Below are 23,827 nucleotides of genomic sequence, written 5' to 3'. Positions count from 1 at the left end.
CTGGGAAGATGGGGTCCTGCTTGGTTACATTATCAAAGAAATTGTGGGCATATTTTAAAACCACAACATCTACCTCCTTCTCCCTCCCTTTTTTGGAATTCTTATTCGATGAAAGAAAACTGTAAAACACCCATGTTGCTGTCTTTCTTCTAGAAACTAAAATAATGTTCCCTGGAAGAAACAGAGTAGCAAAGGACTAAGAACCAGAAAGCCAATTTACTCTCAGTTCTCTAGTTAGGAAATTTGTTATCTTAGGTGAGCCACTTAACCTTACTTGCCTCAATTTTATACATTGTTAAGAAACTTGACACTTTTTAAGCTTCCTTTTAAATTAAACATTCTATTTTACTACAGATGGCCAATAGGCACAGAAAAAGATGCTCAACATCACTAATCATTAGAGAAATGCAAATCAAAACTTCAGTGAGGTACCACCTCACACTGGTCAGAATGGCCATCATTAGAAAATCTACAAATAACAAATGCTGGAGAGGGTGTGGAGAGAAGGGAACCCTCCTACACTGTTGGTGGGAATGTAAATTGGTAACAGCCACTATGGAGAACAGTATGAAGGTTCCTTAAAAAACTAAAAATAGAGTTACCATATGATCCAGCAATCCCACTCCTGGGCATATATTCAGACAAAACTGTAATTCAAAATGATACTACGTGAACCCCTGTGTTCATAGCAGCACTATTCACAATAGCCAAGACATGGAAACAACCTAAATGTCCATCAACAGATGAATGGATAAAGAAGATATGGTGTGTGTATATATATATATATATATACACACACACACACACACACACACACACACAATGGAATACTACTCAGCCATAAAAAAGAACGAAATAATGCCATTTGCAGCAACATGGATGCAACTAGAGATTGTCATACTAAGTGAAAGAGAAAGACAAGCACCATATGATATCACTTATATATAGAATCTAAAACGTGACACAAATGAACCTATCTATGAAACAGACTCATGGGCATAGAGAACAGACTTGTGCTTGCCAACAGGGAGGGGGATGGGGGGACGGGTGGAGTGAGAGGTTGGGGTTAGCCTATATAAGCTATTATGTATAAAACAATAAGGTCCTACTGTATAGCACAGGGAACTGTATTCAATGTGATAAATCATAATGAAAGAGAATTAAAAAAGAATGTATATATATATGTATAACTGAATCACTTTGCTGTACAGCAGAAATTAACACAACATTGTAAATCAACTATACTTCAATTTAAAAAAATTTTAGTGCTTCCCTGGTGGTGCAGTGGTTAAGAATCCGCCTGCCAATGCAGGGAACACGGGTTTGAGCCCTGGTCCGGGAAGATCCCACATGCTGCAGAGCACCTAAGCCCGTGCGCCACAACTACTGAGCCCGTGTGCCACAACTACTGAAGCCTGCGCACCTAGAGCCCATGCTCCGCAACAAGAGAAGCCACCGCAATGAGGAGCCCTCGCACCACAACGAAGAGTAGCCCCCGCTCGCTGCAGCTAGAGAAAGCCCTCATGCAGCAACGAAGACCCAACGCAGCCAAAAATAAATAAATAAAATAAATAAGTTTATTTAAAAAAATTCTTTTAATTAAAAAAATTTTTAAAAATACAAAAAAACCCCACCAAACCCAAAATTCTACTTTATTTCATTTATAAATAAATGTTTCAGGAAAGTAATACTTAACATTAGTTCTTTCACAGCCCCAAAAATTAAATTCCTAGCTCTTTGGGGTTTTATTACTATATAATTAGTTGGCTACATATTTGTGCTCCAGTCTTATTTCCCTTTACCTCCCATTGGTAATATATGGGTTTAAAGTCAACACCAACTTCTATCATGGTTCCAACAGGGAAGAGACGGCATGCCCAAAGTAGATAATGGAGGAGAGTTTAACAAAGAGACTTTACGATGGTGTGGACAGGAATTAGGGAGACCAACAAGGCACAGTGGGAGTAGCAACACCAGGAACCGTTACCACCCCAACGCCAAAAGGGGAAAAGGGGGAGAAATGTCCCGACCTCATTTTCCTCCTTCTCTCTGATCTCTGATGTCCCATTTATTGGCCAAACACAACCTTAGCTGGCTAAAGAGTAGACCTAATAAACGGAAAATAGGCAGCACACCCCCTAAAATGAGGTTAAAATTATACTTTGAACATGAAAATAGGAATAATTAAAACATTATAGATAAAACCAGACCTACCTAGAGAGGACCCAACAGACTGTGAGCACCCAAATATAATCTGGATAATCTGTGTATCACCTTAGGGGGGCAAGACTCAATGGCGATTATATCTAAGAAAATTATATTTAGTTAATTATATTGGATTGTATCTAGAGAATGAATGTGTAAATAGAAATAAATAGAAGGATATTGAGAAAGAAAGGCTGTGACAATTTCTCTAGCAGCGGCTAGAGGGATGGTGCCCTGACCCATGAACACCAGTATCTTCTGTGAGGCAGATAATGACTGATAGCACGCACTGGGCTATCACTGCTCAGTGACACTGGGCATGAAGAGCGTGCATCTCTCACCCCTTTGCTGTGACCCATTCTCTTTAGCAATCCTCTGATGGTAATGAAGGAGAAGAGGGCACGAGAGAATGAATGGTCACGTCCCAGGTCCCCAGTGAGTCCCTGAGATGGGCCTCCAGGTGAGGGTCCTTGGCTTTGCACAGGAAAGAATTCAAGAGTGAGTAGAGAGTAGAGTGAAAGCAGATCTACACAGGACGATACACACTCCACTGACCGAATATGGGCTGTCTCAGAAGGGGAGAGGGCCCTGGGTATGGAGTTGTTAGTTTTTAATGGGCTGGGTAATTTCATACACTAATGAGTGGGAAGATTACTCCAACTATTTTGGGGAAGGGGTGGGATTTCCAGAAATTGGACCACCTCCCACTTTTTGGCTTTTTATGGTCAGCCTTGGAACTGTCCTGTTGCTGGTGGGTGTGTCATTTAGCATGCTAATGTATTACAGTGAAGGTGTAATGAGGCTCAATGTCTAATGGAAGGCAAATGTTCCATCTTGGCCCTAGTTGGTTTTAACCAGCTTTTGTTATATTCTGTTTTTCTCAACGACTGTGTCCCCCTTCTCATTCTTTTTTTTTTTTAATTTATTTATTTTATTTATTTTTATTTTTGGCTGTGTTTTGTCTTCATTGCTGCATGCAGGCTTTCTCTAGTTGCGGCGAGCGGGGGCCACTCTTTGTTGCAGTGCACGGGCTTCTAATTGCGGTGGCCTCTCTTGTTGTGGAGCATGGGCTCTAGGCACGCGGGCTTCAGTAGTTGTGGCTCGCAGGCTCAGTAGTTGTGGCTCACGGGCTCTAGACCACAGGCTCAGTAGTTGTGGCTCACGGGCTCTAGACCGCAGGCTCAGTAGTTGTGGCACACGGGCTTAGTTGCTCCGCAGCATGTGGGATCTTCCTGGACCAGGGATCGAACCCATGTCCCCTGCATTGGCAGGTGGATTCTTAACCACTGCGCCACCAGGGAAGCCCCCCCCTTCTCATTCTTTTAACAGTTATGCCCTGCCCACTTCCTTCCTGTCTCGTTAATCTGAGCCCACTTAGATTTGTCTATCACGAAAGAATGCGCTCATCAGAGAATAAAAATCTCCAAATCTTTCATATTTGTTTCTCTTACTATAAATAAATAAATTGGCCTTCTGGTGGTTATGTCTTTGTGAGCTTGACTAAGGTGTGTCCTTCCCCAAGAGATGGACATCGGCATGGGAGCAGGTCAGCTTTCTGTACCTACACAGCCCAAGGCCCAGCCCCTGGATTGGGGGAACCCCCTGCATGGAAATGAAGCCTGCTCTGTGAGAACCTGCCATGTCCCTGTCTGGGCTCCACCAGAGTTTATTATAATTGCTTGTTTAGTTGTTTGTCTCTGTTGCTAGGCTCTAAGCTCTGTGATTGACTTTCTGGTTTATTGCCAGAGAACAAGATTAATAAACTACTTATTGAAATGAAGGAAGGAAGGAAGGAAGGAAGGAAAGAACTTGTCAAGGTGTATATGTGGATCTTCCCAAACGTAACCCAACCTCACTCTGAAAATTTTTTTACAGTGCAGCACCTTAAATTGACATTGTGTTGTGTAGCTTATCTGAACTCTTACTCTCCCTCTGTACTTGGTTTCCTCAAGGAGCATCTTTCTGTTTCATCTTTCCCTATTACTTATTTGGACCACAATCCTAATCTCTTTTCATCTCAGAGAATAATTTTTTGCTTGTGCCTTTACCCTTGTTATTCAGCTTCATCTAGGTCTGCTTTGATCATTTTCATTTTTCTTTCTTTCTTTCCTTCCTTGGTTTTTTTTTTTCTTTTCTTTCTTTCTTTTTTGTTTTTATTTTTTTGGTAAGTGGGTGTTCAGAATTCTGGTTATTGTTAGTTTTCCCCTTTTTTGCTCCCACTTGTCTTTCCATTTCTATTCCTTTCCCCTTGCTCTCACGGCCTTAAGTGGTCTTTCTCAAGCCTCTACCCCTTATTTTCTTCTATTTACTCCTCTGTCCATATCAAGTGAGGCACAATGTTTTTCTTTTGCCTAAGCATCTGTATGTTCCTGGTTATGGCTGCTGCCACGTGCTTCTCTGCCTCACTGCTCTTTTCTGGCTCTGAGAAATTAGATTTCAGTTGCCATTTTTTAAAAGTTTTAAAATGCAAATTTTCAAAGACACATAAAAATAGGGAGAATAATAGAAAGAATCCCTATCACCTAGCTTCAACAATTATTAACATTTGCCAGTTTTGTTTCTAGATGTGACCTTCTAAGATTATATGTTACTGAACTTCTCTTTACCTCCAACCTGCAAATATGAAACAGATTGTATTCAAATACTGTCTGGACCCATAGAATGTCGAGGCAGAGTCGGCCGCTCACTGCTCTGTTCCCATCACACACTCTGAACAAACCTCTACTTAGGTAGTTCTCATCCCGCTGTTCTGATACCGTTTATGTTTTTCTTTCTCTGTTTCTCCTAGACCGTGAGTTATTTGAGGCTGAGAGTTTTATCTTTTTCCTTCTATCCCTAGTACCTTGTATGCAGTGCCTGGCACTTAATGGCTTTTAACAAAAAATTCTTGAACGAATGAATGAAAAAATATACTGCAATGACATCTCTATTTCAAGTAAAATATTCAGGTATTCTGGTCTACTCTCATTTATGCCTCCTTCCAACTTTTTTCTCAGAGGCAATGCAGTTTTTCACTTAGTTGATTTAGGTTTCATGTTTTGATATAATTCATACAATATCTACATGGTAACTATCAACCATTTTGTTTCTAAATAATATGAACACCAGCATTTATGTACCCTTATTATGTGCTGGGCACTGTATGAAGTCCTTTGCAAATGTTCTCTCTATTAATCCTAAATCACAAAAGACCATGAATGAGAAACTATTATCATCCCCATTTTCCAGATGAGGAAGCCATGGTCCAGGGAGAACAAGTCACTTGTCAAGGTCACATCACAAATGAATGAAGTCAGTATTTAAACCTATATCAACTTGATTCCAGAGCTTGAGCATCTAACCACCATGCTACACTGCCATAGAAGTGGTCTTTATCTTTGGTTGGCTCAGTGCTATCTGTGTCCAGCCAACTGCTCTAACTCCTTAGACACTGTGTCCAAAATAAATAAGAGATTGCTTTACTCCTAAGGCTCAAGTCTTGCTCTTTCACCCTTGGCAACTGAATCCTTGCAAAAAATGTCTCTTGAAGTCTTCCCCAGTGAGTTTACAATCTGAATTCCCACACAAAATCCTCCTGCAGGCCCTTGTTGACTACTTTTCATCTTCTCCTGATGACAAATAGTCCTTTGGATGACTTCACGATATATTTGCCTTTCCTCCAGAGACTGAAAGTCCTTTCCTTCTCCTTGTGGAAACACAAGTCCACACTGCCAACAGGACACTTTTTCCATCTTTTTTCTTTACTTTTTGTTCCTGAATTCTACTTCTGCCTTTTTCTTACATCATCACTTCAATTAACGTGGTCTTCAGATCTCCCTGTCCTGGGCTCATTGTGATCACGTCTCTGAGCGGTAGAGTGGACATGTGTTTTTCTGTGCTCGGTATCACTTTGGGGCATCACCTTTCACACCTATCCTTCTCGATCCTTGTGTTCTGGTAGAACTGGCTTCCCCCCAGCTCTAAGGGTGAGACCATGAACCAGGCCTGGCCAACCATTTTCTGAATTATTCCAACCATAGTAATTGGATCGGGATGAGCACATGACTGATGATGAGTCAATCAAATATTTTAAGGGGACTTGTGCTACTAAGCAAGGGTCACTCTTTCCCAAGATTGTAGGGACTGAGGATGATCTAAGCCCGAAATTGCTGAGGGCCATCTCTGCCACAAATAGAGAGAGTCTGTTTGAGAATGGAGTATTCACAGAGAATGCAATGTAGAAAAATGGAGAGACAGATACTCTTGACCCCATCGTTTAGAGCCTGAATCAAACCATGCATAAGGATGCCTCAACCTCTGACTGTGTTAACCATCAACAGGAAAACACTCTACAGAGTAGGTATTTATAGTGTTATTACAAGAAAGAGAACAGCCCCCTTTATTAAATATACATCCTGTGGTTGATTGGGTGTTGAGGGAAGAGGCAGATATACGAGCAGGAAGTTTCAAACCATGCCCTGAGCTAGCCTGAGGGGTTCCATAAAAGTTTCTTAGGGGACACCATGGAAATCAGAAACCAGGGCTAAGAAGAGGTCTATATTTCTTTTCTATACTGGGCTTTAAAATAAGGTTTCTGAAGAAAGGCTCTGTTGCTAACAAAAGCAAAAACAAAAATCCTTTGAAAATTGTTAACGTACCATTTATGTTAGTTCTCCTAGAAACCCAACTTCTTCTATTTTCTGAATCCTGCTTTGCAGTCCACTTTGGCTGAGTTTATACCCTCAACTACACAATCATTTAATTGCATTTCTTACTTCTTTCTCTTCTCCCTCTCAGGGATGATAAATCAGGCATTTACTCCACATATTTTTCTCTCCTTTCTCATGACTGTCAGCCAATTCAGATATTCAGAAAAATTCAAATTCAGCAAATATTTATTGAGGACAAGGTAGTGCTATGTGCTGTATTCTGTAACATTCATGAATTCTTTCAACTCCCTGACAGGTGGGTAGCTATTTATATTTGTGTTTAATGAATGAGGTAAAGTGATCATCTCAAAGGTCACAAGGCAAATGGTTGATGGAGCTAGAAATACATACTCTACTATAGTCAGGTATAATATAAAAAGTCTGAAGTTTGGGAACAGACAGGCTTGGATTTGAATCATGGTTTGTTACTAACTAATTTTTGGAACTTGAACAAGTTATTGAAACTCCCCAAGTCTCAGTTTTCTACCTGTAAAATGTAATATTCTCTACCTTGTAATGACATATGTGGATTATATTAAATAATGTATACAACACATTAGTGTAAAGTTGGCTCAGGAACTGTTAGTTTCCTTCCACTCATCAGGAAATACCTGTATTCCTCTCTTCAGGATGATCTGCATGGAAAACAGGTCTCTGTTACATATTTAACTCTCTCTAAATACTGTTTTCCATTTAGATGCTGGGCCATGTATAACATATTGTGCTAAAGGTCATAATATTTAGTCATCTCATTATTAATAAGACTCTTGTTGGCCAGAAGAGAGCAAAGGCCTATTACTGTGGATTCTCAACACTAGGATTCGTAGTAGAAAAGAATCAACACCAAATTATTTTTTAGTTTTGAACAAGAAGGATGAAGCGAGGAGGATCTGAAGATTTTCCACAAATTGCAACTTCTCTTCAGCCATCTGAATCTAGCCATCATTTACTGAATCAACAATTATGGATTTAGGCCTAATGTGCACTAGGCATTGTTCTAGGGGCTGGAGATACAGTGCGAACAAGATGGACCAAATCTGTGCAGGGGATGGAGGTGGATATAGATGATCCATCCATTCTGCCCTCCTGCCCTTCACGGACCTTATGCTTGCTGCAGTAGTTTAGGGCAGGGGCAGCAAATTATGTTTTGTACAGCTGAGCTAAGAATAATGTTTACATTTTTAAAGAGACCCTCTGTAGCCTGCAAAGCCTAAAATATTTACCATCTGGCCCTTTACAGAAAATATTTGCTGACCCTGGGTTAGAGTAACTTATAGCTTCTATCAAGACCAGAGTAAACAGTTTCATGGTTAAATATTAGTCTTTTAAATTAATAATTTGTATTTATATAAAGCATTATTAAATATTATTTACTACGATTGTTAAACAGTATTAAAGAATATAAAAAATAATGGGTAGTGGGAGGATAGGCTTTTTAAATTTTATTTATTTATTTATTTATGGCTGTGTTGGGTCTTCGTTTCTGTGTGAGGGCTTTCTCTAGTTGTGGCAAGTGGGGCCCACTCTTCATCGCAGTGCGCGGGCCTCTCACTATCGCGGCCTCTCTTGTTGCGGAGCACAGGCTCCACACGCGCAGGCTCAGTAATTGTGGCTCACGGGCCCAGCTGCTCCACGGCACGTGGGATCTTCCCAGACCAGGGCTCGAACCCGTGTCCCCTGTATTGGCAGGCAGATTCTTAACCACTGTGCCACCAGGGAAGCCCCAGGATAGGCTTTTTATATCAATTTTGTAAGAAAATAATCTTCTTTTGTAAGTCATTGGACTATAACATTGTTTTCCTAGACTCTAACCTCCACATAAAATGTGGACCTTCTCGATCTAGCTTTTCTGGGATTTTTCTGTTTGTTTGTTTGTTTTTTTCCCTGTACCAAAAACAGAGGATTACAAGATGACCTGGAGAAGGGCCATCATGCCCGATGACGATGGGGGGAAGACAGAAGTTACTCTGCTGTCACTCCTGCCCTTCAACAGTTGCTACTTAAAAATCTCTTAGTCTTTCCATCTAAATATCTGCATTGCGAGACAGCAGAAGCAAGAAGAACTACAATCCTGCAGCCAGTGGAACAAAAACCACATTCACAGAAAGATAGACAAGATGAAAAGGCAGAGGGCTATGTACCAGATGAAAGAACAAGAAAAAACCCCAGAAAAACAACTAAATGAAGTGGAGATAGGCAACCTTCCAGAAAAAGAATTCAGAATCATGATAGTGAAGATGATCCAGGACCTCCGAAAAAGAATGGAGGCAAAGATCAAGAAGATGCAAGAAATGTTCAACAAAGATCTAGAAGAATTAAAGAACAAACAAACAGGGATGAACAATACAATAACTGAAATGAAAACTACACTAGAAGCAATCAATAACAGAATAACTGAGGCAGAAGAACGGATAAGCGACCTGGAAGACAGAATGGTGGAATTCACTGCTGTGGAACAGAATAAAGAAAAAAGAATGAAAAGAAATGAAGACAGCCTAAGAGACCTCTGGGACAACATTAAACACAACAACATTCACATTATAGGGGACCCAGAAGGAGAAGAGAGAGAGAAAGGACCCAAGAAAATATTTGACGAGATTATAGTCGAAAACTTCCCTAACATGGGAAAGGAAATAGTCACCCAAGTTCAGGAAGCACAGAGAGTCCCATACAGGATAAACCCAAGGAGAAACATGCCAAGACACATGGTAATCAAATTGGCAAAAATTAAAGACAAAGAAAAATTATTGAAAGCAGCAAGGGAAAAACGACAAATAACATACAAGGGAACTCCCATAAGGTTAACAGCTGATTTCTCAGCAGAAACGCTACAAACCAGAAGGGAGTGGCATGACATACTTAAAGTGATGAAAGGGAAGAACCTACAACCAAGATTACTCTACCCGGCAAGGATCTCATTCAGATTCAATAGAGAAATCAAAAGCTTTACAGACAAGCAAAAGCTAAAAGAATTCAGCACCACCAAACCAGCTCTACAACAAATGCTAAAGGAACTTCTCTAAGTGGGAAACACAAGAGAAGAAAAGGACCTACAAAAACAAACCCAAAACAATTAAGAAAATGATAATAGGAACATACATGTCGTTAATTACCTTAAACGTGAATGGATTAAATGCTCCAACCAAAAGACACAGGCTTGCTGAATGGATACAAAAACAAGACCCATATATATGCTGTCTACAAGAAACCCACTTCAGACCTAGGGACACATACAGACTGAAAGTGAGGGGATGGAAAAGATATTCCATGCAAATGGAAATCAAAAGAAAGCTGGAGTAGCAATACTCATATCAGATAAAATAGACTTTAAAATAAAGAATGTTACAGGAGACAAGGAAGGACACTACATAATGATCAAGGGATCAATCCAAGAAGAAGATATAACAATTATAAATATATATGCACCCAACATAGGAGCACCTCAATACATAAGGCAACTGCTAACAGCTATAAAAGAGAAAATCGACAGTAACACAATAATAGTGGGGGACTTTAACACCTCACTTACACCAATGGACAGATCATCCAGACAGAAAATAAATAAGGAAACAGAAGCTTTAAATGACACAATAGACCGGATATATTTGATTGATATTTACAGGACATTCCATCCAAAAACAGATTAGGGGACCCAGAAGGAGAAGGATACAGCCACTTCTGTGCCAGTGTGTATTAAGCAGAAGCAAACATATCCAGTGTTGGCAATCGGTTTAGCAGTTTAATAATTTGAGTAGATAAAGAAAAAAGGGAGGTGCTGAGACAAGAAAGATGGCTCTTCTCAAAAGCAAAAAGACGTCTGGACTGATAAGAGGGCAACTGAAAGAGGAGCTGAAGATAACAAGTACTTTCTCAGTGCCTTGGTTTGCTAGCTTCACCCTTAATGGTAATGCAGAGCCTTGGAGTCCCACCCTCTTCTTCCTCTTGTAAACTGCTTCTAGGTAACAAGACTATCAGCACCCATCCTGAGCTTGTGATAGGCTGTCCTGGTATCAACCTAGTATTGAAGAGTCTGTGCCAAACCGAGCTCGCAGACCATGCACACCATTTGAGGAGGCTCCCAGTTCTAGCACAAGTGTCCCCACTTAGGGGTCAGCAGGGTAGTTTCAGCTCTTTCTCTGACTTGTTGTTGGATCTTAGCCAGCTACTTAGCTTTTGAATGCCTAAATCCTCACATTTGTAATGTTAAGATAATGCCGACTTTTATTTCAGCTTCCGGGAATAGAATTAAACTGTATATGGACACTGATGTTTCCATAGTAACAGTCAGTTAAGGTATTTAGCATGCCACTGGAGGCAATACATTATTTATGATAAGTACTTGTAAAAACTCCTAACTATCACTGTAATGAAAGATTCTTACAGGAAATCCTGGGGATATACTTCATTAATTTGCACTCATTACTTCGGGGAGAGTTCATTATTCTGCTCCAAACCATCTAATTCTAAATTTGCAGAATAAAATCAATTAGCACATGCTGGAGCTGCTGAATTCAAAACCAGTACAAAGGGCTCCTCGGCCCTTGTAAGTGGAAGGCAGAGACTGACTTCCTGGGGCTATTTGTTAAAAGGAGTGGGGAGTCAATGGGTGTGGTTTATCTGGGTAGAGTTAGCTCCAAACTGGGGCTAAACAAGAATGTTAGGCAGCTCTACAGAAACAAAATTTTTGTACTATTATTATTGTTGTTGTTATTGTTTTGGGAAATTTAAAATACACAGTAAAACATGGAAAATGTAATAATAATCACCCATAGTATCATCATTCAGAGATTGTATTAACATTTTTGGTTTACAGCCTTCCTATCTTTTTTCTATACTTACATTTTTCCAAATATTGTTTTGTAACCTGCTTTTTGATTTGTGAATATTTTTCTAAGTCATTAAATATTTTTCCAGAACATATTTAGCTGAATATGCCATCGAAGGATGTATTCATTTATTTAACCAATTTACAGTTGTCAAACATTTAAGTTGTATCCTGACTTGTCATTTAATTAAAATCAATTCATTTGTCAACTTGAGATCTCATGTTAATTTAGTCAACAGATCTTAGACTTATAAATATCTTGATCTATTCACAACGCTTCCATTACTAACAACACTCCCTTTCTTCCCGGTGATTTTGCTATCAGCCTGCTAGCACAATACACCCAAATTCCCCTTCAAAAGCAAATTCCCACGAAAGTCTCAGAAGGAGAGGGTCATTGCTTGAATTTTGTTTTTCCATGTACTTTGGTCCTTGCATATGGATCTTTTGCTTAAAACGTTATCTTTTTCTTAATCTTACTGAAAATATCTTTTTTCTTTCAGAATTCTTTCTTCCTTTAACTACAACATTGATCTCTTCATTTAAATTTCAAATCCATCCTTCTAATTCTCTTTTGATAATGGGACTTGACTTTCTCTTTTAACGGGGTTTTATTCCCTCACCCAGCAGACCTTAAATGCTTTAGTATCAAAATTCCTTTAAAAATGTATTGAGGACCCCAAAGAGCTTTTGTTTATGTCAGCTATAGCTATTGTTATTTATCATATTAGAAATTAAAACTGAGCAATTAAAAAATACTTAGTGTTTCATTTTAAAGTAACAATAAGGAGCCTATTACATATTAACATAACATATTTGATGACACATAACTATATTTTGCAGAGAAAAAAAATTCAGTGAGAAGAATGGCATCGTTTTATATTTTGCTAATTTCTTTAATATCTAGGCTAACAAAAGGCAACTGGATTCTCCAATATGCTTCTACATTGACACCATTGCCATATGTAGTTTTGGTTGAAGTATCTGAAGAAAATCCCACCTCACACAGATATGTGATTGGAAAGGAAGCACTCGAAGACCCACCGAAGGGTCTCGGGGACTTGCAGGGATCCTCTGCCCACACTTCGACAACCACTGCTTTAAACTAACTCTAATTGCTGGACAGTCTTTTCAGGCTTCAGCTTCCTTTTTGTAATAATATGGTGGTGATAACAGTATTTCAAAGTATTTTGAAATTATAAAATGAAAAATGCTACAGTGACAGGCAGAAATCTCTACCTGTACATAAAACAGGAAGCTACTTCTTATGGGGCATTTGGGAGACATGATGCTATTGAAACCAAGCAGGACCCTATTGGCTCCTGGGCACGGAAGACTTTCCATGTCCCCATTTCTTGTTTGTGGGGAACAGACTCCAGCCTCCATGACTTTCCCTGAGTTCCAAAGGGCAGATTCAAACCGTTGCTAATCAGGGAAGGGAGGGAATGCAGACAAGGAAGGAGCAGCCAAGAAACAATCATGCAGCCTTGTGGCAGGGTCCTGGTTCTGCTTCAAGGGATACACATAACAATATCTCTGAGCTCTTTACAGAACTAAAACCCCCAACAAATGGAGGATGTCAGCATTCTTCATTCCAGAGAAGACCACCTGAGGCCAGATTAAAGGAACCAGAGAAGTCTTCAAGAGATCACCTGAGACCAGATTAAAGGAGTGCAGGCCCTGCACACACCCTAATATTATCAGCAACCCCACCTTTGAACCATTGCTATAAAACTCCTCACCAAATCCTCCCGGATTGGGACACACAGTTTCAAGAGCAAGAGCCCACTGTGTTCCCCTTTGCCTGGCAAAGCAATAAAGCTATTCTTTCCTACTTCACCCAGAACTCAGTCTCCGAGACTTGATTCGACACTGGTGCACAGAGGCTGAGTTTTTGGCATCACTATCCAAAGTAACATGGGTGCCAAAGCAAGGTGGTCTTTCCAATAGGTGTCACACTGTACCACTGCAACCAAAACCTAGGAATTTTCTGAAGAAAAAAAAACACAACACCCTATTTTCAGGAGGGTAAGATGTGAATTTTGGTTCAATTTCAAAATGAAGGTATATCTCTCTGAAACCCACTGCCAGTAGTTATCTTGGTATTCTTTGACCTATAAAATGGATTCATGCTTTGTTTCTTGGAAAATGTTGAATGTGTTTTGTTTTAACTTAATTTAGGACAGGGGAGGAACTACTGTCTATGTACATTAGGAGTCAGAATGTACAGTTTTTCATGGTGGACCTCATGATGGGTTCTGTGTGCTGCCACCGATCCAGTCTGAGCTGCACTGATTGCTCTACACATACTCTGCAGTGGGCTTGTCTGCACACACTCTGTGAGGCTGGAAGGTTGGGATACCTTACAGGGCCAATTTCACAACAGTACACATTCTGTTTAATCTGACACAGTGACTCAGCCTACAAAGGAGGGATTTGGGGGCAGGAGGGCACAGAAGCCTCTGTCCTTAATGCCCTCCAGAGGTCCAGTAGACTGTCTGCCCCTGTAAGGATCTGACATTGTGTCTGGCTGTAACTCTGCTCTCAGCCTTTGAGGGACCAAGCATGGGGTGGGGCACAGATGTTTTCCTCCTATCTGCCTCCAACTCCGGGTTGTATCTCAACATGGTGTTGAAGAGGGGTTGCAGCCTGGATTTCAGAGAGACTGAATGTGTCTGCATTTGGTAAAAGGAGATAATGGGCTGGGTGAGGACAAAACAAGAAATGATATGATAGTGTTTTGAAAACACTTTTAAGTCCCATCTGAGTGTAAGAACTGTTATTGTTTTTAAATGCATAAACCTTCCTTAGTGTGAGGAATGGTGGTGAATAGGGACACACCAGGCCTGAGGAGAATCTTTCACTTGCTTCTATCAGGTCAGAGAAAAGAACATGCTGGATCCTTCTCAGTTCTCATTATGCTAATCCTCTCCGTGGAGTTCCTGAAGTTAAGTTGATCTTGGCTAAAAAGCCTGTTGTTGATCCTCCACCCATCCCCTCTGTCACAAATGAAAGGTACAGTCTGGTAATGAACATTTTTATCTCCCTATCTAATCAGGTGACTAGTTCTGCCATGCAAAATTGATTGCCGCGTTCGTTATCAATGACTTTATTCTTCAAGTCTTTTATTCTTCTTTGACACCTAAAAGTAGCTAATAAAACCCCTGCATATACTCTTTATGAGAATATATGAAATACTTCAGTGTGCACATCCAACATTTAAAAAATTCTCTATTAATTAGTTCAGGTGAAAGTAAGCAGAGCCTTGGCACTGAAATAATTTTTGGATTTATAAATTGATTCTTGAGTGAAATCGTAGCTTCTTTGTGTTTAATTAGACTTCAATTGCTCCACTTAGAAAAGGTCACCTAAATTTGGAAAAGATAACTGATTCTGATTGTGACAATCTCATGCTTGTTGAACTCTATCAGAAATGAAATTCTTTCCATTTATTAAGTAGCATTTATCCTCACTTTTGGTAAGCTCATTTTGATGAGCATTGCCTCATATACTTTTACAGTGATGGCACACCCCAAAAATCTTGGGTTCTAAAGAAATGAGGCAATCACATTTTAGCGGATTAGACTTTGATTCCTGTCTCAGAAGCTTTATCAGCTTGCTATGTGCAGATATTTTAGACTATGTGCACCTAATTTTCATTGTTGCAATAATGGAACTGTGTTTCCTCTGGGTCTATTGCAGGTTGAATGAGAAAATGTCTCTAAAGCACTTCGAGTTTCTAGAGACAGCTGGGTCATAAATTAAAGTGACTTATTTTCTAGAGAGCCAAGGTAGAACAAACTGGGTGACTGAGGGAGAAGGCTCAGTAGGAGTCAAGGCAGAGGAACTTGAAAGCAGGAGCTCTGAGCAAACTGCACAGGAGTTGCACGGGTTTCTCCGGCAGGCTGCCATGTTTCCCATGGCAACGGGAAGCTCTTGGGCTACGTAGCATCCATATTGTTCTTCGGTTCCATGGAGAATGGAGGTCTAGGGCTGAGCCCTAAACAAAAGGCTCCAGCTCTCCTGAGAACCAGGTCAACTAAGTTCATATCCAAATATTGGACAAAATGAGAAAAATATTTTAGCCAAAGACTACATCCCAGAACATCTCACATAGACTACTATTCAAGCATCAACTGAATTATTATTACTATTTTTTTACTCCTGACAATAAATAAATAGGGATTTTTTTCCAGCTTTATTAAGATACAACTGACCTACAACATTATATGTTTAAAGTTACAGCATGATGACTTGACATACATGCATTGTGAAGTGATTACCACAACAAGTTTAGTTAACATCTATCTCCTCATATAGTTACCCCCCAAAAAAGTGTTTTCCTTGTGTTAAGAAGATTTGGGATCAGCTCTTTTAGCAACTTTCCTATATACCATACAGCAGTGTTAACTTTAGTCACCCTGCTGTACGTTACATCCCCAGGACTTATTTATCTTATACCTGGAAGTTTGTACCTTATGACTACCTGCATCCAATTCCCCCTCCCCCTACTCCCCAACTTTTTTTTTCTTTGTGAACATTTAATATCTACTCTTTAGCAACTTTCAAGTATACAATACAGTATTGTTAACTATAGTCACCATCCAGGGATTTTTCTTGTTTAAAGCAGGTATCACCTTCATTCTGGGGACCTTTCTAACTTATCCATAACATGTGAGATATTATACGTGAGGTATAAATACGGTAATTTCAAATACCGTGGAATTACTGCAATGTTTAAAATGTAGTTTTGCATTACAACAAAATAGCAGCCTAAGCTGTCATGTTCCTGTAGGTGTGTCTGAAAGGAAAAGGGTGACCACATCCAAGTTTGCAATTAGGAAAAGAGGGACAGAGATAGGGAGGGCTATCAAAGCTGCCGCCGCTGTAGCTCCTGCTGCAGTTGCCCTGATAAAGACAGGAGGAAGTAAGCCAGCCTGAGTCCTGGGCCTTGAAGAACTTGATCTACCAGTAAGAGAGGAAAATAGAAGCACTAAAGAAGCTATCAGCAGTTTGTTCAGAACAGTTGAACAGTGTTATGGAAGATGAACTGGTTTCTGTTCTCCAGTGTTTCTAGCGAAAAGACTTGCACTCCTGTTTTACATACAATGTCCGCACTAAGAATGTAGGCTATCTCACAGGGATATCTTTCCAAAGCCTCTAGGATGTGAGTCATTATATCAGAATCTTGAGTAAAAGACAACTGAGTTATGGAGGAATTGCAGAAAATGACATTTCATCTCCAAGTCTAGCTAACACAACAATTCCTTTAAAGCACTAGTTCTAGGATTCTTTACTAGTTACTGGTGAGAATGTTCCCAGGACAGAGGGAGCTAACTATTTCACATGACCCAAGAGAAGCTGACCAGTGATTTTTCCCTCCTCTGTTTTCTCAAGGCAAACCCCAATGGGTTCCCACCAGCATGGTGGACATCCCCCTTACAGCCCCTCAGAAATCATACCTGTCTATGTTGTGTGTCAGGGAAAATGGCTGCATGGAGAAAGCATTTCCTCATGTCTTGTCTGGCGCTGCCTCAAGGACTGGATCTAATGTGACTCTACAGCAGTTATACTTTTATATTTTTGTATGTAAGACACACTAAGAATGTAATCACATTCACTCCTCTCCAAAAATCTATGAAATAATTATTATCCCTGTTTTATAGATGCAGAAACTAAGGCTTAGATAAATGACTTGTACAAGATGACACAGGTGGAAAAGGTAGAACCAAGATATTAAGTTTGGGTCTAACATCAAAATCCGTGTTCTTTCCACTCTGCCACCATACATCTCAGTAATAACACCATTCTAAACACATATGTAGTATGTCCAACCAGTTTTGAGAGACAATTTCCCTGATACTACCTATGACTCTGTGGTACCTCATGGCCACTCAAAGACCATTGAGATGGGAAGACAGGACCCCTGTGCACCAGCAGGAGTGAGGTCCTGTGGAGAACTCCTCTCTAGTCTGCTGGGGCTTGGATGGACCTGGTCATTTGTCCTACCAACAGCAGCCAGCATAAATTTTTTTCTTCTCTTTAGAAAGGATTGGGGAGTGGGGAATAACCCCATCCAGACATTTCCAAGGGCAAACCCGCTAACTGACACTTATACATATACACAAATTGTTTGCATTTTATGCGTTCCTTACTGGAACCTTCTCCTCCTAATATCTCTTAGGAGACTCTTCCCAGAGAACAAAGTAGGCACACTGGAATCATTACTATATTTTAAATGACTGTATTTTCCAAGACACATATTCAGAATAAAGGATTTTTTCCTGATTACTGAGCTTATTATATGAAAATTCTTATAACTATAGTCAAATTATATAACCATTTAGCTATGGTTATAAATCAACTGCTATTATTGAATACAGTAAAAATTACATGACAGTGGAAGGGGTTTGGGACTATGCTATATTTATAGTAAGCAAAGTGAATTGAAAATCTGATGTGATAATCGTCATCCTTAGGTAAAAAAACTTAAAGAACAATATATTCTGATCACATTATTCTTCTTTTAGAATCTGAGAGCAAGAAAAACGTCTGGTCAATGGAATAAAATTTCAGAAACTTTAGCACACATAAACAAGAAGTTGTAATTAAGGTATGATTCTTCTGTAATTAGCACAACACCTAAAGTCTGCGGTGTCTGTACAGTCCACTATTGGTTTGTTAAAATCCCAAAATACAGAGAAACAAGCTTTGTTTTTTCCAGTGTGGTCAGTAGCCTGAATTCTCTGAAGTCATGGTCACCAGGGTAGTTCCAAGATGGCTGCCACAGCTACAAAGAATGATGATTCTACTGTTACCACTTTTTAAAGTTCTTCGTTAGCCTTTGTAATGGAATTCAAATTGTGCCAGCCATCTTTTATTAGTCAGTCCCATGGGATTTTTATTGTTATTTTGAACAAGATCTATTTTTGTTTAATTCTATGGGAACCACACATAGTTTGTACATTTGCCAGAAATTTATTTTCCAATGAGTATTACTCAATTCTAAATAAGTACATTCTGCATTTTTATGCTGGGATGCAGTAGGATGAGTTCAATTAGGAACACCATTTAAAATTATATAAAGTAGCTTGGACTTTTTTGTAACTCTAATATTCTGGTAACTAAGAGTGAGCTTGAGTTTTGTTTATTGTCTTTCAAAGTGATCTGTTTTAAACAAAAATATCTTCTTTTATAAAGTCATTAAGAACTGATATGTTACAACAGTGTGGCTTACTTGTTGATTTACAGGACAGCTTTGATTTCTATAGCTCTTCAATGTGTTTATTCATGCCCGGAGACAAACATTATGTTAACTATAATAACCAGATAATTGATATCACATGTCCTGTTCACAACAGAAAAAAAGAAATATTTTCTTATATATGGAAATCCTGAGCTTCTTTCCAGAGGTAGGAAGACCTTTTGTTCTACTGCACTGAGTGTTAAGAGTATGGGTATTAAGACTATGTCTTTTTGACCTGAGAAAAGCAGAATATTTTCACTTGCAACAAAGTTTTTTAACTCCCAGAACTGGAAGAAGAAAAAGGGGCAATCTTAATACAAGACAACGTCACTGCAAGGGCAATCTTCAAGTGTCTCATACCCTGAGAGATCCATAGATGTTACATTCTATTCAATGGAACAACAGATCTTTGAGCAAAACTGTCTAAGCAAAATCTATAGAAAATGATGAATCCTGTACTAAAGCTTAAATAAATAATAAAATTACAAAGCTTCTACAAAGACAGTTTGCAGAACATTAAGAAGGAAACTGAGGGGATTTTTAGTAAATGCCATTTATTCTCTTGTCAAAAAAGAAAATAAAACAGGGTTTTCTTTGTTTGTTTTGTTGATTTAGTTTGATTTGGTTTTTTATTGTAGAGACATAAAATATGGAAGACTATATGACTTAAATTGGTCATGAAAGTAATTATTTGCCCAAATATCTAAGTTATGAAATAAAATTTCATGTTTTATTGTATTTTGTTTTGCTTTTCAAGTGAACAGAGTTTTGAAAAAATGTACTTCTTTATATAGAGAAAATGATAAAGAGTAAAGTTTAAATGTTCCATAATCTCACTGACTAGATAACTATGTTGACGTTTAAAACCTTTTTAAAGTAATACAAGCCCATGTTTAAAAAAAACTCAAATAGTGCCGAGAGGTGTAAATGAAAAATAGATGTGCTCCTTCCCACCGACACCCCTCCCCAATCACCAGCCTCTTTTCCCAAAGGACCAATTTTTTTTTTTTTACAAATTTATTTATTTATTTACTTAGTTATTTATTCTGGGCTGCATTGGGTCTTCGTTGCTGCACGTGGGCTTTCCCTAGTTGCGGAGAGCGGGGGCTACTCTTCTTTGCGGTGCGCGGGATTCTCATTGTGGTGGCTTCTCTTGTGGAGCATGGGCTCTAGGCGCGTGGGCTCAGTAGTTGTGGCTCGCAGGCTCTAGAGCGCAGGCTCAGTAGTTGTCGTGCATGGGCTTAGTTGCTCCACGGCATGTGGGATCTTCCCAGACCAGGGATCGAACCCACGTCCCCTGCATTGGCAGGTGGATTCTTAACCACTGCGCCACCAGGGAAGTCCCACAAAGGGCCAATTGTTAATAATTGCTTGTATATCCTTCCAGAAAAGGGAATGTATCCCCAGACACCTGCATATATATATATGTGTGTGTGTGTGTGTGTATGTATATAATTAAAAATTTTCACACTCATTTCATTATATTTTTTTAAATATATATTTGCAGATCTTCCCATATTAGCACACACAGAGCTATCCCACTATTTTTAACAGTTGTATAATAGTTCATTATATTGTATACAGTAAGTATTTAACCAGTCTCCTATTGATTAACATTTAAGTTGTTTTTATTTTTTGTGAATATATCTGTAAAGACTTGGCAGTTGAATAGCTGGTGAAAAGATATCTACATTTAAAATTTTGACATAGATTGTCTAATCTGTTGAATTAGTTTTCTCTCCCACCAATATTTGAGAGTTACTATTTCTCCAGCACAGGTATTATCAAAATTTTAGGTTTTCTCTCAAGAGAAATTCAATTTATAGTATTCCACTTTCATTCTTTTTTAAATGGACATTTAACTTAAGTGGACATTTTATTTAAAGAAAAACCAGAATGTTTTTGCTTTTGGAGTAAGTGATGTCTTACCTCAGTGATATGTTGACCCAAGAAGGAGAAAGAAAATATTTTGATTTCATAAGATTGGACTGGCAAATGTGGCTAAAACCAAGTAGACCAATGAATTTTAGGAAACTTTTTAAAAAGAAGATTAAACTGATGACTCTCCTGTTCAAAAGATCATGTGCAGCTGTGGGGAGGGGAGAATGGGAAGTTGTTTAATGGGTAGAGTTTCAGTTTTGCAAGATGCAACGAATTCTGGAGGTTGGTTGCACAATGTGAATGTACTTAACACTATTGATCTGTACACATAAAAATGGCTACGATAGTGCATTTTATGTTAAGTGTATTTTACCACAATTTAAACAAAGATAATGTGCAAAATTACACATCTATACAGAAAAAAGAGTTCTCTAAAGTGTAATTTCAGAAGTGTAAGGGAAGAGCCTGTACCAAAAATCCAGTCAAGTACCTTCAGGGGCCAATTAATGCCATCACATAATCAGATAAGGTCCAGAATGCAAAGCTCCCTGGTAATGGACTCCAGTTTAATCTAAGGCTCAAATGGCTAATATCAGCAGCAGTAATTGTTCCTCTTCTGATATGGAAGAGTTGTCTGCTGTACCTGATAACCACCAGGACACTTCCCCAACTGGGAAAGCACCTGTTCTCTGGGTTCTGATCAAATATGTCTTCAAATAAACTTGCACTCATCGTCTTCAATTCTAATGAGCAGATTTTCAACCTGGAGTTGAAGACGATGCAGGACCACCGAGAATAGGAAGACCACAGTGAGGACCAAGAGGCTCTGACACACACCATTGTTTAAAAGCACTCTATAATATTTTTCTTTGTCATACCTCACAGTCACTGTGTGAGAAAAACCAGAATGAAAGGGAGAGTGAAGTCTCCAAAACTGAGAAAATAATAACTTTGTTCACAATGACTTTGAGTCTCAGGTCCTGATTAAGAGAACAGACAAATCACTTATAAAAATAAAATGCATTTATGTTGGAAAGATGACACAAATTTTAAGGAATTATCTAGTTAAAGTGTTAAACTAGATTCAATGGAAGTTGGACAGTTGCTTGCTGGCATTTGTACGTTAGGTTTTAGCACAAAGCAGAGATTGTCAACCTTGGGTGTACATTACAATCACCTGGGGAGCTTTTAAGTCTGATGTCTTGGAGTCATCCCAGACCAATTAATCAGAATCTCTGAGGTCGGTCTCCAGGTAATTCCAACGTGCAGCTAAGGCTGAGAACCACTGGCACAAAGATTCTCAACTTCAGTGTGCATAATCCTTGTGGGGTTTTCTCCTCCCTCAACAGAAATTCAGTTTAGTAGGTTTGGGATTTTCCCAAGATTTGCATTTCTTACATGCATCTCAGGTGATGCTGATGGGTATGGCTCTGGGGCACACTTAGAAAAACACTACTACAGTGACTGAAATTCCTCACTTTTCATCCTAATCACTGATCTCTTCTGCTTCTCAATAACCCTGGTCCCCTGGGCTTTGTTAATAAGGCTCTTTATCCCAAGCTAATAATTGTTATTGCTTGGCCTCTGGAACATGCCCAAGATCTTCACATATCCCTCGCAACTGAATGGCTCTAAAATGGCCACATAATCCAATGAAGTCCTGACCAAGGTTGAACAGGGTGGAAAAATTACATCATGGTCTCTGCACGTCATGCTTTTGCTAACAACTCCTGGAGTCATACTTTAAAAAACACCACCACAATATGCAACACTATCACCAACATCAAATTGTGTCATTAGGGTTGTTCTGCTGAGTCACTATGAACCTGAGAATATTTTTAAGTAAACTTTTGCAGAATTGGTCCTCTGAAGTGTGCACTTGCATTTTTCCTTCTGAAGTTTCGTGTTTATTAAATTCTACCATGATTGTTTTACTGCTGCTCAACTAATCACCTTAATGTCACTGGCAAATGATGGTCTTATGTCTGTTCCATGACTCAAGTTATCAAGAGAAATATGAAATATTCTGATGCTCAGGACAGGTCCTGTACATTTGCACTTTCTATTTCCCCCAGGCCCCCCTAGAACTTTATATGCCCTGTTTGAATAATCATACCAGAATGGGGTGGTCAGAGTCAACACAGTGGAGTGAAAGAGAATGGGCTGTGGGAAGAGATGAATCTAGTTCAGATTCCCTGCTTCACTTCTAGTTGTACGATCTTAGGCAATAACTTAATCTTACAGCGCTTCACTTTTTTTTCCTTCTGGAAATGTGCAGCTAAAATACCTCCCTCAAAGGAGCATTTTGGCAATGATTAAATGAAATGCAGAAGTGTTTCACACATTGGTTGACACACAGTAAGGTGCTTGATAAATAGGGGTTTTTTTTTCTTTCATGTAATATATGATTGATAACATGAACAGCTGAGAGTATAAATATAGACATTCTTCTAACTTATTCAGCTCAAAGAAATTATGGGAAAGGAAAAATAATCCAAACTAGTGTTGGACTAACCCTCAGAAGTTCACTCAACCAAGGGTGACTGGGTTAACTCTAGCATCAGGCAATGTTGGGCAGGGGACACTCTGGGTCCTAGGTGGGATTCAAGCCAGGAGACCTAAAGCCAAGGCTGAGAATGAGGCATGGGGTGAAGCCAAAGAGACCAACCTGAGCCAAGGAGAGGCAGAGGCCGGTGCTCAAAGGCAGCGGAGGTCAACACCGAGCGACAGCCAGCTCTCAGTGAACCTGGAAGAAGCCTAGAGGAGGCAAAGGGTCGGCCTCAAGGAAGAGACCAGGAGCCCAAGAGTCTGCATGGGGGAGATGGTGGAGCCTGGGCCAAAAGGGACTCTACGGCAGGAAGGGCCATGCTGAGGCCGTCTATGAGACAGCTTACAGTCTTCAGAGTCACTCTCATCTTTTTATATTAGTCTGGCTAAACTTTTCTGTCCTCATCATAATCTCTCCTTCTGGTAGGCTTTCTT

Source organism: Balaenoptera musculus, chromosome 9, assembly GCF_009873245.2.
Source record: "Balaenoptera musculus isolate JJ_BM4_2016_0621 chromosome 9, mBalMus1.pri.v3, whole genome shotgun sequence".
Classification (NCBI taxonomy): domain Eukaryota; kingdom Metazoa; phylum Chordata; class Mammalia; order Artiodactyla; family Balaenopteridae; genus Balaenoptera; species Balaenoptera musculus.
This window is presented reverse-complemented; position numbering follows the sequence as displayed.